We start from the raw sequence: 17700 nt of genomic DNA on the forward strand, positions 1-17700 counted from the left end.
TAAGTTATTAAAAATTGGACAGACAATTAGACAGAAAAGGGGGAAAGAAAAACAGAGGGGATCGGGGGACAGTAAGAGAAGACACTGAGAAAATCCATTGGGTCACCTGTTAACAGAAGAAAAAAGAAAACAAACAACAAGAGAACAACACAAAACAGAGGTCAAAGCAACAACCTATCTACGTGTAAGTAACAGTAAATACTAAATATTGAATGTTGAGCAGCACGCAAGATCAACAGCGCACGATATGCTTTAAGGTAGCAGCCAAGGAAGATATAGTTTGTGTCTGTGAGCACCCATGTGTACAACCCCCAGACCCAGGAGATGTTACCCTTTTCCCTGGGGTGGAGGCAAGCAGCCCGCAGCCACAGGGAGGCCAAGCGTCCTGATGGTGTACAGAGAACAGGGGTTGTGAAGACCCCATACCTCACTCCGCTTGCTCATATGTCGTGTTGCTGTGTGCTCTTCTAAGCGAGCAGCTCCTGTGCTCACCTGACGGTCACCTGCACCAAGGAGCTGCTGTGATTGACGGAGCAGCAGCTCTCCGAGAACCAACATGTTGTTGGACTTTCAGTTCCAGGTTTTGAGCCACAAAGTACTCATTGCCATATGCAGTAATCTGATTGGTCAAATCTGAGCCTGTTTAGAAAAAATAACTCCCAGATGCATCCACCCATGATGGATGTTTCTTTTTCAATCACTATGTGCTAAAAGACCTCCCTGCACTGAATCATACTTGTTATCAATCTCTGGCTCTCTTTCACAGCATGTCTTTTGTACTGTCTTCCTTCTCTCACCCTAACCAGTCGCGGCAGATGGCCGCCCTCTCACTGAGCCTGGTTCTGCTGGAGGTTTCTTCCTGTTAAAAGGGAGTTTTTCCCTCCCACTGTCGCTAAAGTGCTTGCTCATAGGAGGTCATATGACTGCTGGGTTATTGTAAGGTCTACCTTACAATATGAAGCGCCTTGAGCTTGTATAAATAAAACTGAATTAGTGTACACCCCCCCAACATACACACACACACGCACACAGCGCAGGTAAGCAGCTGAGTCACATGTGAGGTAGACTCTTCATCTGCAGCTCACAGACGGTCACACGCAGAGCCATGAACCGGAGACGTGCACGTGCTTATTCCCGCGTTTACTTTTTTCCTTTTTTTTTTTTTTACAATAGATGACGTCATCATCCTCATCCCCGTGTCAGCGTTGCGGTGACGTCACGCAAAACCGGCGCTTCCCGTACTGAAGCGACGGCGCTCCAAATCATGTGACCTCTGCCCGGCGCACGCTGAGCTGATCGATCAGAAGAATCTGTGCTGATTACCGATGAGCGGGTCTTCCGAAAACCCTCACACTGCCGAGCGCGCGACCGGAAACCGACCCGCCTTCACAATAAGAGTAGGCCAAGGGCAGCCGTTCCGTCACGGTCACACCTGCAGTCAGGTGTGCTGTGACGAAGTTACTCGCGTGGTCACACTTTTTACTCGTACATGAGTTATCCTCCATCATCGCTCCTCAGCAGACCAACGCTGAGGGGGCCGTGCTTTTCCGTGCTCAAGTCTTACAGTATGTAAAAGGGACTCTGAGCTGCTCTCCGGTTTAAGTCTTGCTGGATCATGCAGGTCTGACTTGCCACTGAAGGATACAAAAAAAACAACAACAGCAATAGAATAATATTAAACACAAAGTGAACCCGTCTTCCTTCATTAAATAGGTTCTTTTAGATGTTAAGGAGGAATTGACTTAACCAGGCTGGCGGAGAATGAAGACAACCGGACACCTGCTGCAGATGGGGAATCAGTGAACTTTTATTGAGACAGAGACAACCTCTCAACACAGCTCACATCAAGAGATTCCTAATATTTGCTGTGAGGATGGGTATATATTCTCTAAAACTTACAGGAGGGGGTTGTGAGGAAAGTGCTGCATTAGCAGAAAAAACAACTCCATAAAAGGAAATCGGCCTTGGGTGTTCTAGTCTCTTCGCTTGCAGATATCTTGCACCTGCAGGATGAGGCGATCGCTTCTTATCGCTCTCAAGGCCAAAGTCGTGAGCACATTTTTATTACACAGTTGCACAGTAACTTTAAAGCTGAACAATATCTAAAGCTGAATAATGTTTGATCAGGTTATATTTTCTTCAAATCCCCCTTTTGACCCATCTTAAATGGGTCAACACACAAAAATAAGTAACATTCAAAGGAACACAGAGACGTGTCGAAGCCTGGCTCGAAAAACTCCTCGGGTCTTATCATTTGTCTTTATCTGTCATTGCAGATGAGGAGAAAAGAGTCCAGGCACCACCCTGCCCAGGGGTCGGCTGCAAGCAGTCTCGGTTCCCGACGAAAGCAGTAACAGCTGTCCTGCAACCAAGGATACAACGAGTCAGTGCAACCAGGGTAGTGACACAAAATTAACAGTTCCTGTAACCTAGCAACCAAAAAGCATAAGTAATGATAAAAATGTGGAGAGTACAGAGTATACTATAATAATGAGAGATATAAACGTGAAAATGTGAAAGAATAAATCAACCGTAAAATAAACACAGAACGGTAACTGCTAAGGACATTCAAAAGTGAATATGTTAAAAAGTGAGGAAGGGGTGTGGAATAAAACAATTTATATCCAGTGGTGGGAGTACACATTCGCTCAGGCTTAAGTCCGGAGACCCTGAGAACATCGCTTAACCCTCACAACCCGACCAGACACAGTTCAACCAGATATATCCTTCAAGAGGAAGTGGGTGAGGGAAACAATTAATAACAAGCCTAATACAAAACACCACAGAGAAACAACCATTCTAGAAGCATTTAAACAAGAGAAAGACGATAATGTTCGTCACCCTCACGATCAGAGTTTTCATCATCCGTTGGCGAGGAGGTGGGAAGTTGGCCAGCCAATAAAGGCATAGACGCAACATCTTTGCCTGCCTGTCATTTCAGGGGGAAAGGGCCAAGACATGTTTACTTAGCTTGGATGTCTTCTAATAGAGGATGATGGGGCACAGAAAGGTGGTCCAGTTCCCCCCACCTCGCCAAGGGCGTGTTCTAGGAGTTAAAGAGCAACAAAAAGTATCAGTGACACAACTTTAAATGAGCTTTCAGCGGTTAAAACTATTGCAATGTAAAATGTAAATCTTAAAAACTCAAGCCAATATAAAAGCAAAGTCATAAAAGATGTTAAAAATAGAAAAATAAAAATGTTTAGTTCAGTATGAAGAACACCCCCTTTTGTAACCAGCCGGCTTGTAGGTTGAGCTTTGGCTCCCTCAAGTGGTTGGTGATGCTGTTGCAGCTCCTTCTGACAGGTCCTTCTGCACCTCTCTCAAGGTTCTTCCTGGTTCGGTGGCAGCAGCGCACTGTGTGTAATGAAACCAGGTGTCACCTTTCCCTTCGAGCCTGACAGCGTGGGAGGTCCGCTCTGTTATGCGGTAAGGGCCTGTCCAGCGAGGCTCAGCCCACTTTCTCTTTGTGACTTTCAGGAGGACGTAGTCCATTCCAGGTGTAGCCGCCTCTTTCAGCTCTTGCTGGTTTCTTTCAGCGACCTGTGAGGAATACTGGGCAACAAAACTGCGGAGCATGTTATAATATGTCCTCGGATCGAGGTCTGAATCAGCTTCATCCGACATTAACAGGCGAGAGGAGGGGCCAGGAAAAGGCCTGCCATGCTCCAACTCAAATGGAGTGTAACCAGAGGTTTGATTTACTGAGCATCTTATGGACATTAATGCAAGAGGCAATGCCTTAACCCAATCTAATTTGGTCTGTGCACAGATTTTAGCCAATTTAGTTTTTAGAGTTTGATTCATCCTTTCCACTTTCCCCTGGGATTGGGGGTGGTAAACTGAGCCAAACTTGTGTTTCAAACCTAATGCGGCTTCAACCCTCTGCAGATCGTGGTTCCTGAAATGTGAACCATTGTCCGACCTTATGACCTCGGGAAACCCATGCTGTGGTATATAATGATTAATCAGACACTTCACCACAGTTCTACTGTTTTCACTTGCTGTCGGCCAGGCTTCTGGCCAACCTGAAAATGCATCCACAGCCACCAGCAGGTACCTGTAACTACCTACTCTGTCCACCATGTCTGTGTAATCAATGATTATTTCTTTCCCTGGGCAAAGTGGGATGGGGAAGTACCCTGCTATTGGCTTGAAGGCGGGCTTGATTCCAAATTGGTTGCACTCCTTACAGGTTTTAACCATGTATTTTGTCATGTCTTTTAGATAAGGGTGCCACCAGGCGGCTAAGTTCCTCATCATTTGTGCAGGTCCCACATGCCCCACTCCATGTGCCTCTTCCATTGCTGTCTGTCTGACCCCTGGCGGTAGAATGGGCCTTCCATCTGGGCCACGCCAAACATCTGTGTTTGTGGCCCCTCTTGTTACCCATAATGATTTTTCCTGGGGGCTGGCTTTGTCCTGTAACTCTCTGATTGTGGCTAGGCCTAGTTGTATGGGTGGTCTTTCTGGAGGGGGTGTGGCTTCTGGGTCCATTACCATAATCAGGGAGGGTAAGTAACCAGCTGTCTGCTTAGCTACTAAGTCGGCCTGTTTGTTACCTAATGCCACTAAGTTCAATCCGGCACTGTGTCCTTTGCATTTTACCACTGCCACCTTAACAGGTAACAACAGTGCTTCCGCTAATTCCCTCATTTCTATCTCATGTTTAATAGGCTTTCCGCTGGCTGTCAAAAAACCAGCTCTTAGCCACTGCTTGAGCTCCACATGCACTGCTCCCACAGCATAAGCTGAATCACTGTATATATTCACTTTCTGTCCCTTTCCCATCCTTAAGGCTTCAATCACCGCTCTCAGTTCAGCTCTCTGTGCAGACTGTTGTCCTGTCAACTGCTCTGCTTTCACTGTTTTCCATCTCATGTCTGTCTGTTCCACTATTGCCCATGCAGCCTTCAACATTCCACTTTCAGTTCTGAAACAACATCCATCTGTGAACCAATCTTTTTCTGCATCCATTAGAGGTTCTGCCTGCAAATCTGGCCTGATTTTCTCCTGTACCTGCACAACCTCTTCACACATATGTGGTTCCCCTGATCCCATGTGATCAGCCATGTTTATGCCTTCATGTGAGTAGGTGATGTGTGGTGCTTCCAAAATGGTACTGAGGCGTCTCTGCCTGAGTGAAGTGAGTGTGAAGGCCTGTGAGGAGACGTAGGCCACCACACTGTGTGATGTCAAAATTTTTAGTGGGTGGTTCATCACTATGTGTGCTGTTTTCTGAATGATTTTTGCAAGTCCAGAAACGTGTTGTGTGCACGGTGGGTGGCGTTTTTCAGTGTTGTCAAGCATTACGCTTACATATGTCAACACTTTTCTCTCTCCCCCTTTTTTCTGGAACAGGATACCATTGATATGGGTTCCAGTTCCAGAAACATCAAGATGAAAAGGCAAAGCATAATCTGGCACAGCAAGGTCAGAGGCGACAGAAAGCTGTTGTTTTAACTTTATAAACGCCTGTTCTGTTTCTGTAGTCCATGAGAGGCGAGCAGAGAGGTTTCTCATGCCTTGTTCATTTACCAAAACGCGCAAAGGGGAAGTAAGGCCAACATAGTCTGGGACATAGGTCCTGCTGTAACCAGTCAGGCCCAAAAATGACAACATGTCTTTTACAGTTAGAGGTTTTGGATGGTGCAAAATGGAGTTCCTGTGTTCTGGGGACAAGGAAATACCGGACTGTGAGACCATACGGCCTAGAAAAGAAACCTGTTTTCTTGCAATCTGTAGTTTGTTTTTGCTCACTTTAAAACCTGTGTTGGCCAGGTGGTGAAGTACCACTCTGGTGGCCTCCAAACAGATGTCAGCCGTGGGGGCAGACAGCAAAAGGTCATCCACATATTGTATTAACACACAGTCAGATGGTAGTGGGCTGGTTTGTAAAAGTTCTTTCAAACACTGATTAAACAGTCCTGGGGAGAGGGCAAATCCCTGTGGTAAGCGAGTGTAACGCCATTGTCGGCCTCTAAATGTAAATGAGAAAATGTCACGCAGTGACTCACGAAGTGGGAGGCAGAAAAAGGCATTAGCCAAGTCAATGCAGGTGAACCAGGCATGAGATGGTGGGAGGTTGGTCAAGGCAACATAAGGATTAGGCACAGGCAAAGTAGGAGTGCCAAGTAAGGCATTAATCCTTCTCAAATCATGTGCCATTCTGAACTTCCCCGTGCCTTTTTTCTCAACGGGTAGGATGGGCGTGTTCCACTTAGAGCAGGAGGGCTCCAAGACACCGGCAGTGACCAAACCAGAAATTGTTTCTGCAATCCCAGCCTCAGCCTCCGGTCTGTGTGGGTACTGAGGCTGCCACAAAGGGGTAGCAGATGACAGTTGAAAAGAGACTGGCTCCACATCAACTAAACCTACATCTGTGGGTCCAAGGGACCACAAACAATCTGGAAGAGAGTCGAGTAAAGGCGCAGCATCACAGTGGTCTGTGTGTTCTCTTCCATGTGACCCGCTGACCACTCCATGTTGCAGTGTTGAGGAATTAAAGCAATCATTTAAAATTTGGTATGTCTTGGTAGATGGAGAAAACAAAACCTGTGGGAGTTTTGTAGGTGTCCAGTCAGTGGCCGCAAGGGAACGTTTAACCATTCCACCCAGCTCCTTAGCCTGGTGTCCAGGATGTAAGGCCAGTGACACATGGGGAGCTGCCTCATCAGACATCATGTACCACTGTAATTGATCTGTTGTAAAAGTAACCGCTGCTGCCACTCCCTCCGGTGCCGCAAAAATGCACGACATGTTCAGAGACCAAGCCCGCCCCTCACACTGCTCTTGGAACATGTGCTGGTACCAGGTGGTGTCATGCCTGTCATAAAACAGTGTAACATGAGGTGGGTCAGGGGGAGGGACATAAGGATGTAGGAGTGAGAGCCACGGCCGCCATTGCTGAAAAGCAGTCCAAACTCCTGGTTCAGCAGGTGTTTCAACTTCCAATAATGCCCAGTAGATGTCAGCAGAGTCCGCCAAACAGGAGGAGGGTTGCAGCAGAAACTGACCACCTCCCTCTGGCCCCTCAGAGCAGGGAAGTACAACCCCAGTAGGGAGAGTCACAGTTAGGCCTTGTGAAGAGCAGAGTATTGTGGCTCCTAATTTAATCAACAAGTCTCTTCCCAGTAAATTCACAGGCGCCTGTTTTGAACAAACATAGGTGTGTAACAAGGTCTGATCTCCAACCGTTGTGGGGAGGGGCAAGGTGTAAGGCAGAGTTTTAGGTTCCCCAGATATGCCCACCACTGTAATCACTCTGTCAGTAAGTCTTTCACGAGCAACATCCTTAATGGTGGAGTACGTAGCTCCAGTGTCCACTAAAAAGCTGCTTCTTCTTCTATCTACAGTTATGGACAGCATAGGGTCCGCCGTTGTCCCTTCACCGTCCTGGGCAGTCTGTGGGGTGTCCTATAGCTGGGGACCACCCTCGTAGTACTCCCACCCCATCACAGGCATCTGTGGGGCCGGGGGCACTTCAACTAAAGCACCACGAGGTCCACCTCTGTGGCCAGGATGCTGATAGGGCCCACCACGGGCTCCCCTGCCTCTTCCAGCAGCCGGGTTCAAAGGGCACGCTTTAGCCCAGTGTCCAGGTTGTCCACACCGGAAACAAACATACATCTGGCCTCCCCTACCACCTCCCATCTGACCCCTTCCCCTGAAACCACCTCTGTTTCCTCCAAATGGGGAACCTCTCTGCCCATAAGGGGCCGGGGAGTGATAAGCACCATACTGGGGGGGCTGTGGATCAGTTGGCCATGGGTTCGGATACAAATCAGGGGCAACTGGACCAGGAGCGGGAGCCGCAGCGGCCACAAGCTGCTTTTTAGGCTTGTCACCTTTTCCACCCAGGTCGTTTTTAGCTTTCTGCAGCTGAACCTTCAACAGTTGCAACTGTAAATCTTCGACGCTCTCCGCTTTATCATCAGACTTAATCTGCACTTTGTTAAGATTAAAAATCAAATGTTTCTTCCAGATTGCAAAGTCACAGTCCTGCAAATCAGGATTATCCTCCATTTTCTGGCTTACTGACTCCGGAATGCCCCTCAGCACCGCCCTTCTAAACCACATGCTCTGTGAACAAGTCCTACTGGGGTGATGACCTGTATGGTTCACCCAGTCTTCAACAGCCTGATTTAGATACTGGGTGGGATTTTGCTTTCCCTCCCATTTAAATTTCTGTAAGGTGCCTTGATTTTTGGGTGGGAATTGTTTGCGCAGGGCCGGTCCAATAAACCTCAAGGCCTGCATTAGTGGCACCTCGTTCTCATGCATGGTAGTACCCGCATTTTGTTCCAGGTCCGCTGCCTGAGATCGGGATGTGCACCTAGTTATAATAGCTCTAAAATCTCCCAGTGCGAGGTCCTGTCCAGCTGTGTATTTATCCAAACCAGCCAACCAGGCATTCCCTCCCTCCGTTATGTCAGGGAGTTTGTCCACTAGGGCCTGGACATCTCCGAATGAATAAGGTTGATACACTGGTCTACGTTGCGCTTTAGTCTGGACCAGGGGAAATATGCCTGGAGGCTGAGGCACAGGGCCCTTAGATCTAGTCTGATATCCTAAACTGGGAGGGGTAGAGGGGCGTGTATTGTTAAGGTCACTGAGTTCATCATCAGTATCCTCAGTTTCTTCCCCGCCTGGTGGGGTAGCAGTGTCAGCAAAAACGTGGGCTAAACTCATCTGTGTTTCCGGATCCTGACGGCCTACCAAAGACATGGTAACTGTGACATTTGGTGAAGTGCCAGGCTCAGTTTTTGCAGTAGCGGTCAGATCTCCTTTAACAGCGACAGGAGTGCTGGCAAAGGGGTTGGACCGGGAAAGAGGGGCTGACGCAACACGATTATTCACCTGGACCACTGACCTATGTTCATTTAAGCAGCTGCGTAATGCTGCTTCTAGATCAGTTAATTGTTGTTCAGTGGGTTCCTGTCTGTTCATTCGAACCGCAAATGGTGCGCTCGCAAATGGGTCAGTTAGGCCCTCAGATCCGGTTCCAAAACAATGGGACATAGAAGAGGGGGCTCTACTACTAGCTGAGGATGTCGCCGACAGAGAGGAGCTTCCTGGGCAAAAATGCTTGGTATCTATGGGAGTTGGAGTTACGGGCGGTTCTTCTCCAATAGTCATTATTCCACCAGAGATATTAAGTACCGGATATATGCCTGCTGAGGGAGGAGTTGAGGCAGAATAGGGAGGTGGCTGAGACCTATTTTTCTTCATGTGTGGTTTTGCAGTTTCCCATAAACACACCCAGTGATTAAATTTAGCTTTGCGGCCTGCGTGCTTATCTGCTTCCTTTCTGTGTCTCACCCCGCTCATCACACCTGCACCTGCTGCTGCTGAGTTGGCTTCTTCCTCTTTCTCTTTTGCCTGCATAGCCTTATTCTGCCAAATTATTCCCCAGTTACCACTACTCCCCTCGTCCTTTCCCTTTTCTTTCATTAACCTTTCAGCTGTTTTCCTCAATGACTCTTTCTGCTTTTTTGCTTCTTTAGGCTGGTGTGTGGAGTTGATGACTGTCTCAACACATGTTAATTGTTCTCCCAATGTGCTAAGAATAACACCGGGACCCCAACCATCATCATTAGTTTCTCCATCTAATTCTCCATCCATTTTACTGTCAATGGAGGAGTGTTCTTTTATTGATTTTAAAGGAGAATTTGGGCCAGCTGGGTTTCTGCCTCTGTTAGGCACTAACAGCTGGGGCGCTGCTTTAAAGGTGAGTCAGCACTGAAATATCCCTTCAGGTGTTACCAAGCTTCTACCAAACCGGGGTCTGGCGGGTAGCCTTGCCTAGAGCTTCCTGATAGGGGTGCTAGTTGGTTGTCACCTTGTTCACACGTCTCATTCACACTTCATACATTACCTGCAGTCACTCATTACCCTCCTTATGTATGTAATAAATGTGTAAAAAATTCTATGTGTGGTGTATTATTTTAACCAAAAGAGGAACCTAGTTCCTTTAATTGTGTAATCTGTGAACAACGGAGAACCAAACTGTCCTGCCCAGTGTTTCACAGCAAGCATTCAGCGTGTATTTATGTGTGTCCAATATCAAACAGAACATCAAAACATTTAAAACACTAAAATCATCAGGGTTTTAAGAAGAGATCCGTTTTCTCCTATTGATCAAAGGGACCCCTCCTTTGGACTCCAACCAGTACTTCTCCTTTTTAAGTTTTAGAGGATCTTTTCTAATAAAGTCCTCTGGGCCTTCCTAACCCTTCTGTAGTTTAGAGAATATTACTAAAAAATATTCTCAAGGCCTTTAACCTTTTAATTTGTTTAGAAAGGCGTTACTAATAAACCCTTTCAAGGTCCCAGACCTGCACTGAGGTATGTATCCGACACCGGAGAGCAACCCGTCGGCTGCAACCGTGGTCAGACCTCAGTTCACTCTTATCTTTATTCACTTATTCACTTATTTCTTATTCACTTATCTCTTATTCACTTATTTCTTATTCACTTGTCTGATTCTCAACAAGCCTTAAGTAAGCCAGACAATTTTGGTTATGAATTACTAGGAGTTTGGACACTAAGTATTTTTATAATGTTCAATATAGCAGAAATAAAAGGTCTGCTTACCTTGTTTTTGTGTGCACACAGCTTTTGTCCAAACTCCGTTCACTCAGACCACGGCCGAAGTCCTCCCATCCGTTCCAGTTGACCTGGAGCGGATCCTGTTCCGTGACGCCAATTGAAGGATACAAAAAAAACAACAACAGCAATAGAATAATATTAAACACAAAGTGAACCCGTCTTCCTTCATTAAATAGGTTCTTTTAGATGTTAAGGAGGAATTGACTTAACCAGGCTGGCGGAGAATGAAGACAACCGGACACCTGCTGCAGATGGGGAATCAGTGAACTTTTATTGAGACAGAGACAACCTCTCAACACAGCTCACATCAAGAGATTCCTAATATTTGCTGTGAGGATGGGTATATATTCTCTAAAACTTACAGGAGGGGGTTGTGAGGAAAGTGCTGCATTAGCAGAAAAAACAACTCCATAAAAGGAAATCGGCCTTGGGTGTTCTAGTCTCTTCGCTTGCAGATATCTTGCACCTGCAGGATGAGGCGATCGCTTCTTATCGCTCTCAAGGCCAAAGTCGTGAGCACATTTTTATTACACAGTTGCACAGTAACTTTAAAGCTGAACAATATCTAAAGCTGAATAATGTTTGATCAGGTTATATTTTCTTCACCACTTACACAGCCATTCGACTCAGTCGTGTGAGGTGTGCACCGCTGGATTGGCTCAGCACACACCATCCCTATCGGTACAATCTGCAGAATCCTGCCTACCACGTGACTTTAGCCAGCAGGTGAACCACTGTTTCATTTTAATCAATGGCTAGTTTTGTGTGAACAAAAACAACATGAAAATTCAGTCTGACTCACCGAAATTACAACATAGTGCCTCTAACTACTGACCACTGCCAAGCCAAATGTATGATAACAGAGCTCCACAGCGCCCTCTGCTGTGGCAGTACCAGGTAATTTGACAGCCAGCCCCGGTGTGCCTGCCTCAGACTCGGTCAGTGCTGCAGTGGACTGTAATATTCTATTTTTTCTAATAAAACCTGTTCGAACCTCACTGGGCATGTTATCAGGTGCGGGCTTTAATTGTGAAGGTCTCGGCAGCTCTTCCGGTGCGGTGGTCGCTGTCGCGGTGCGTGTTGACGCAGCGGGTGCGTCAGGAGGAGATGTTGTAGAGCATCATCAGAGCCGAGCCCCTACGGTGGCCCCTAGAGACAAAGCACGTACAAACTCCAAAACACTTACAAAATCCAAAACACGTGCAAAATCCAAAACACGTACAAAATACAAAACACATGCAAACTCCAAAGCACTTACAAAATAAAAAACACATGCAAAAGACAAAACACGTACAAAATACAAAACACGTGCAAACTCCAAAACACGTACAAAATACAAAACACATGCAAGCTCCAAAACACTTACAAAATAAAAAACACATGCAAAAGACAAAACACGTACAAAATACAAAAAACATGCAAAATCCAAAACACGTACAAAATACAAAACACGTGCAAACTCCAAAGCACTTACAAAATCCAAAACACGTGCAAACTCAAAACACGTACAAAATCCAAAACACATGCAAACTCCAAAACACGTGCAAAATACAAAACACGTACAAAATACAAAACACGTGCAAAATACAAAACACGTGCAAACTCCAAAACACGTGCAAACTCCAAAACACATGCAAAATCCAAAACACAACGGAAGTGCTCCAGGACGCTAGGGGCAGTGTTGAGCTTTTGTTACCTAGTAACTACACAAGCCAGGAAGTACCAATGACCGGATTTGGGGTCTGCAGCCTTAAAGGCCGCATTTTAAGGCCGATTATGTCACAGCGACACGACAAAGACTGTCCCAATTCAAAGGCTGCTCGAAATGCGGCCCTCAAATGCGTCCTTAATTTCCCTGAATTTTAAGGATGGGTCTGTGTAGCCTTCATGGCCCAACATATCCCAGACTTCATAGCGCGGCGGTGGTTTGGATAATTTTGCCGAAAAAAAACGGCGGAAGCGGAGCGGACGAAGAGTAAACTTCCAGAAGTAAGTACTGAATATTATGTCACTTATTTATGCGCAAATGTTTTTATAATGAAGAACATTAAAACATTACTGTTGGCAACATGTCGGGAAAGTTATGTGACATTAGCGACGTTTGTACTAACTTGGTTTTAAAGCCTTTACTTCAAAATATTCGCCGTTCAATAGCTGACTTTAATCTTACAGAGAATGTGATGATTTTATGCGTAATTAAAGTCAGTCATGTCAGTCAGCTGACGGTTCACTCCTTAAGCTGAAAGAAAGATGCTTTAATCACAGGAGTCACACATGTGTCCACTGTACCATCTGGGAACTCTTCTTGTTTAGCACTCGTAATGACACAAACACTAAATCCTCCTTCTCTGGTGCTGTTTTGTAGCAGTGTGTACACCTGAGACTGTCACCTGTCTGTCTGTCCTGCACTCTCTCTCTGTTTCTTTCTCTCTGATTGTGGAATAAAAGTATGAACATGTATTTATAAGTCACACTTGTGTTTGAATCCTGCAGCTTATCACACATTTGATTTCTATGTGTGACACCTGCAAGTGTCCAGAGTGAGGACAGGCTGAGGGACCCACTGCTGCACATCATCTGTGAGGCTTTGCAGCCCTGATGATCCACCAGGACAAACTCAGCAGTGTGTGAGGAAGAGGAGGAGGAAGAGCCAGCAGCAGCTGACAGATGGAGAGAATAGACAGACTGTTCCCTGTTTGTGAAGGACTGCTAGAAAAGTTTAAAATAACTAATTGTCTGTCCTGAATCAGTCTTATTAGGTAATGTTCAAATAATTTTATCATTCCAGTGTTTCCAGTGTGGGAGAAAGTACTCAGGGCCTTCAAGTTACGCACTATGAAAGGCAGCAACAAGTTTAATGTTCAGAAACCTAAAGTCTGTATCAGCAGCAGAATGGAACTAAAAATAAATGTTTGTTTCAGTTCTATGAAGCTTTGAGTATTTTGGATCAGTAGCACTGCTGTGTTTGTTGCATCATATTGCTGTGATTGTTTATATGCTTTATATATTCTGAGCTAAGTTGATCTATAGTGTTACATCATATTCTATAAGGATGTTATGTGTTTGTAGACTTTCTGCCCAGTTTGACCCATTTAGCAGACGTCAGCCTGTTTAAGGCTCTGATGTCTATTCTGTGTGACTTACAGCAGTTATGACATGGTCTGATTTTCTCACCCAATACAGGAATATTTAATACATCAGTCTACTCTTCATTTTATCAGAAACATATATATACTATTATATGTAGTATAATATGTATATATCTCATGTATATCTCATGCACATATCTTTCCACGTAGCACTTTTAATTCTTATCCCTACTTTTATTTTTTTCCATGTCTATTTAAGTGCTATTTATGACACTATGTTTGCACTGAAGCACCGCAGCAATTTCCTAATGTTGTAAACCTGCTCAACATTTGGCAATAAACCCCATTCTGATTCTGATTCTGATATATTGTACATATATTTATTAGTTTCAGATGTAGCCATTCTTGTATTTTGCTTGTTTACATTATTGTATTTTGCACAACTCTGTTGCTTGTGAAGTATGGAAGAAATATAGTATCATCAGAATTCAAGTATTTTTAGACATTGAATTTATGACACTGAATTTTTATCCTCCAAATTTCCCTGCAAAAAAATTCACCTGCAAAAATTCACCTGAAAAAAATTCACCTGCAAAAATTCACCTGCAAAAATTCAACTGCAAAAGTGATGAACTTTAATGACCCAAGCCAGAGCAATCAGCACCAGATCGAGTCGAGTGGCTCTCAGCCAATTAAATTACGCTGTTTGATCACATGACACCGTTAAGCCAGCAGTGTGTCTCCTAAAAGAGAGCTGTTTAAAGGTGAGTGATTAAGTTTTTCTCCTAAATAGAGATCATTAAATCCCATTTATTATTATTTTTTTTTTATCATCTACTCGAACTAAGGAAAACGTTTGACTAACTCAAAGACAATTTCCACGCCTCCCCTGCCTGACTGCAGAGGCAGTTTTGAATTTAGGAGCGCCAAGATGGCAGCGGCAAACCCTGGCGGCTCTCCGGTGAGTATATATATTTTTTTATCTTCAAGTTTGTCTTTTGAAACCTTAATTTTATTTAAATCCGTTGCTCACGTATAAAGTACACAGACGGGGTCTTTGCTCAACTCGTCTGAGGCGTGTCTCACTAAGCGCTACATGCTAGCATCCTGCTAACCGAGCTACCCTTTACATGCTGTGCTTTAGAAAATAGGATACTCGTTAAAAAAATACTCCGCAGATATTGATAGATAGACGAACACTGCAAATATAATGTTGGAAAAGAGAACGGCCTTTGGTGAAGGGGTAAAATACACCATGAATAGAGCCATAGAGTGAATGGCTGCCATGGTTGCAGAACAGCCTGATTTAATGACAAGAATGGGGAAGAGTGAGGTGAAGTGAACCACAGCCACAAAACACGGTCAGACAAGGCGGCAAAAGGGCAGTGATCTGTCCGTCAGTATGAAGTTGGTGTGTGCTTTGGTGAACAAAAACTCCAGACTGGTAGCAGGAAGATGGGAGACTCGTGTTTCACTGGAATAGTGGTGAATTAAAACATCCTTTGTTGGGGACATTTCGGTGTAAATGCATCCATACAGGCAAGACAGAGGCAGACCAGACAGTGAAGAAAACAAGGCAAACATTAGAAATATAAAAACGGAAATATAGGATGAGTCGGGGATGAGTTCCTGCCCCAAGTGGAGGAGTTCAAGTATCTCGGGGTCTTGTTCGCGAGTAATGGGAGAAGGGGGCCGGAGATCGACAGACGGATTGGGGCTGCAGCTGCAGTAATGCGGACGCTGCACCGGTCCGTCGTGGTGAAGAGGGAGCTGAGTGTAAAAGCGAAGCTCTCAATTTACCGGTCGATCTACGTCCCTACCCTCACCTATGGCCACGAGCTGTGGGTAGTGACCGAAAGAACGAGATCGCGGATACAAGCGGCAGAAATGAGCTTCCTCCGAAGGGTGGCTGGCCTCTCCCTTAGAGATAGGGTGAGAAGTTCGGCCATCCAGGAGGGGCTCAGAGTAGAGCAGCTGCTGCTCCACATCGAAAGGAGCCAGCTGAGGTGGTTCGGGCATCTGACAAGGATGCCCCCTGGGCGCCTCCTGGGTGAGGTGTTCCAGGCATGTCCCACCGGGAGGAGGCCCCGGGGAAGACCCAGGACACGCTGGAGAGATTATATCTCTCGGCTGGCCTGGGAACGCCTTGGTATTACCCCGGATAAGCTGGAGGAGGTGGCTGGGGAGAGGGAGGTCTGGGCCTCTTTGCTTAGGCTGCTGCCCCCGCGACCCGGCCTCGGATAAAGCGGATGAAGATGGATGGATGGAAATATAGGATTAATATAACATACAATTAGGGAAAATGTAAGGAACACAATGTAAATGATATTGTAAAGTCATTAAAACAGCATACTCTGATTAAAAGAAACACATAATTGGGTAGGATAATAACAATAATAATGTTAAAAAACATGTACAAGATGGGTATGTATACTTGTAGCCAGAATACTATAAAGTTGTAGCATGCCAGACCATCTTGATTGAATGTAACTTCGCTCCACACAAGTTTTATGGTAGACATATTCATATTGGTATCTAATAAATGATTAATTCTTAGATTTTATCGAACGTTAATTTATAAATTGTTTCTGTCTTTATGTGTTTGTTTCAGATTATGCAAGATGAAATTATTCAGTCAGCAAGACACTTGCTGCAGTTGCTGACATCATCCAACTGAACTGCTGCTGTGATGAATCAGAATACAAGGTTTACTTTAGCAAGACTTATGAGTTAATGCTACATTTAACTAAATTGTTATATATTTTTTGTGTCCAATATTGTCTCCATATGATTTTGTTTTTTGCAACATCTTGCAGAGAACAGAGTCAAGGTACCAGCTTGGTCAACCCTAAAAGACCATCTGTTCAATGACCAGGTGAAAAAGTCATAAACTAAACACTCTGCATGAGCATGGAATTTAGGATGCAACTTTATATCTTACCTGCTCTACACTCAGGGCTTGAATTACAACAACAGTCAATCACATAAAAAAAATACTTTTGGTAGTTCTGTGTCTCTGTCTCTCTCCTCCAAACCCAGATGGCTGCTGGTACTGAACCGGGTTCTGGTTCTGCTGGAGGTTTCTTCTTGTTAAAGGGGAGTTTTTCCTCTGCACTGTCACTTCATGCTGCTCAGTGTGAGGGATTGTTGAGGTTGAGTCCATATGTCCTGCGAACAACTGCTGGGCAATGACACCATGCAATCTTCTGGGATTCCTTGGATAGAAAACCTGTGAACTGCACTTGTCCTTGGTCTTCACAGCTCACCTTTTTACTGTTTATTGAATCAAAATTCTCCAGTGACATGGATTCTACATTGTAACTGATGTGATGTTCTATAAAGTGGTTTTAATAAAAAAAAGGCAAAAATTAGTTTGTTTCTTTATTCAATTTTTGAACAGTGATACTCATTCAGTAAATGCAAATTATTTACATGGCAGTGCACTATAGGCATAAATCTAGACCCCTAGATAAAACATGATGGCATTATAGCAGTGACAACTCCTCCACAGTAGCAGGTGGGATTTCTTTTTTGAGGACGGCTCCTTTTACCTGTCACTACAGATGGTCTGTTTATGTTTTGATCAAGAGCCTTTTTTGGGCAGCTGAAGAGGAGAAGTCTATCTTATGGCCAACCTCTGACTGTATCTTGGTCACATTACCCAGCAAAACCCAGTATGCAGGTTCACCTGTAACAGTCCTTGTGCCACAGATCAACACTGTTGCTTCTACATTAAACAGAAGAGCAGTGACGTGGGTGCAGGTCTCCGTGACTCCGGCCTTACAGCTGGAGTGGGCGGCTTCAACCTTCCCTGTGATGCTCACAATGACCCATGGCTGCAATGCTGGTTCGTTCAGTCTTTGAGAGTGCAGGACCTGAAACACACACACAAAGTTCTTGTCTTTAAATGAACTATGAGCCAAGGCTGACATAAATGTTTTATCTACTTAATCATTAATGTAACAGTGTTTAGAAAGTTAGCACATGTAATTTTTCATTT

The 17700-nt window shown here is 44.9% G+C and overlaps 1 protein-coding gene and 1 long non-coding RNA gene across 3 annotated transcripts in view; both read left to right on the forward strand.

Annotated features, from left to right (window-relative positions):
* The window catches only part of LOC147309449 (serine/threonine-protein kinase pim-2-like), a 581324-nt gene that overhangs the window by 121353 nt on the left and 442271 nt on the right, over nucleotides 1-17700 (forward strand). The gene's annotated exons all lie outside the window — the stretch shown is intronic.
* On the forward strand, nucleotides 14430-17062 carry LOC147309452 (uncharacterized). Of its 2 annotated transcripts, XR_015125702.1 has the most exons (5): nucleotides 14430-14464; nucleotides 14549-14661; nucleotides 16312-16406; nucleotides 16517-16575; nucleotides 16740-17062. It is a non-coding gene; the product is annotated as an uncharacterized LOC147309452 (long non-coding RNA). The 2 variants fall into 2 exon arrangements; XR_015125701.1 differs by having other exon boundaries at nucleotides 16517-17062.

Source organism: Aulonocara sp. 'chitande type north' Nkhata Bay, linkage group LG17, assembly GCF_057382095.1.
Source record: "Aulonocara sp. 'chitande type north' Nkhata Bay isolate Kocher_YH1m ecotype deep benthic linkage group LG17, A_spYH_male_GT1.1, whole genome shotgun sequence".
In the NCBI taxonomy this organism is placed as follows: domain Eukaryota; kingdom Metazoa; phylum Chordata; class Actinopteri; order Cichliformes; family Cichlidae; genus Aulonocara; species Aulonocara sp. 'chitande type north' Nkhata Bay.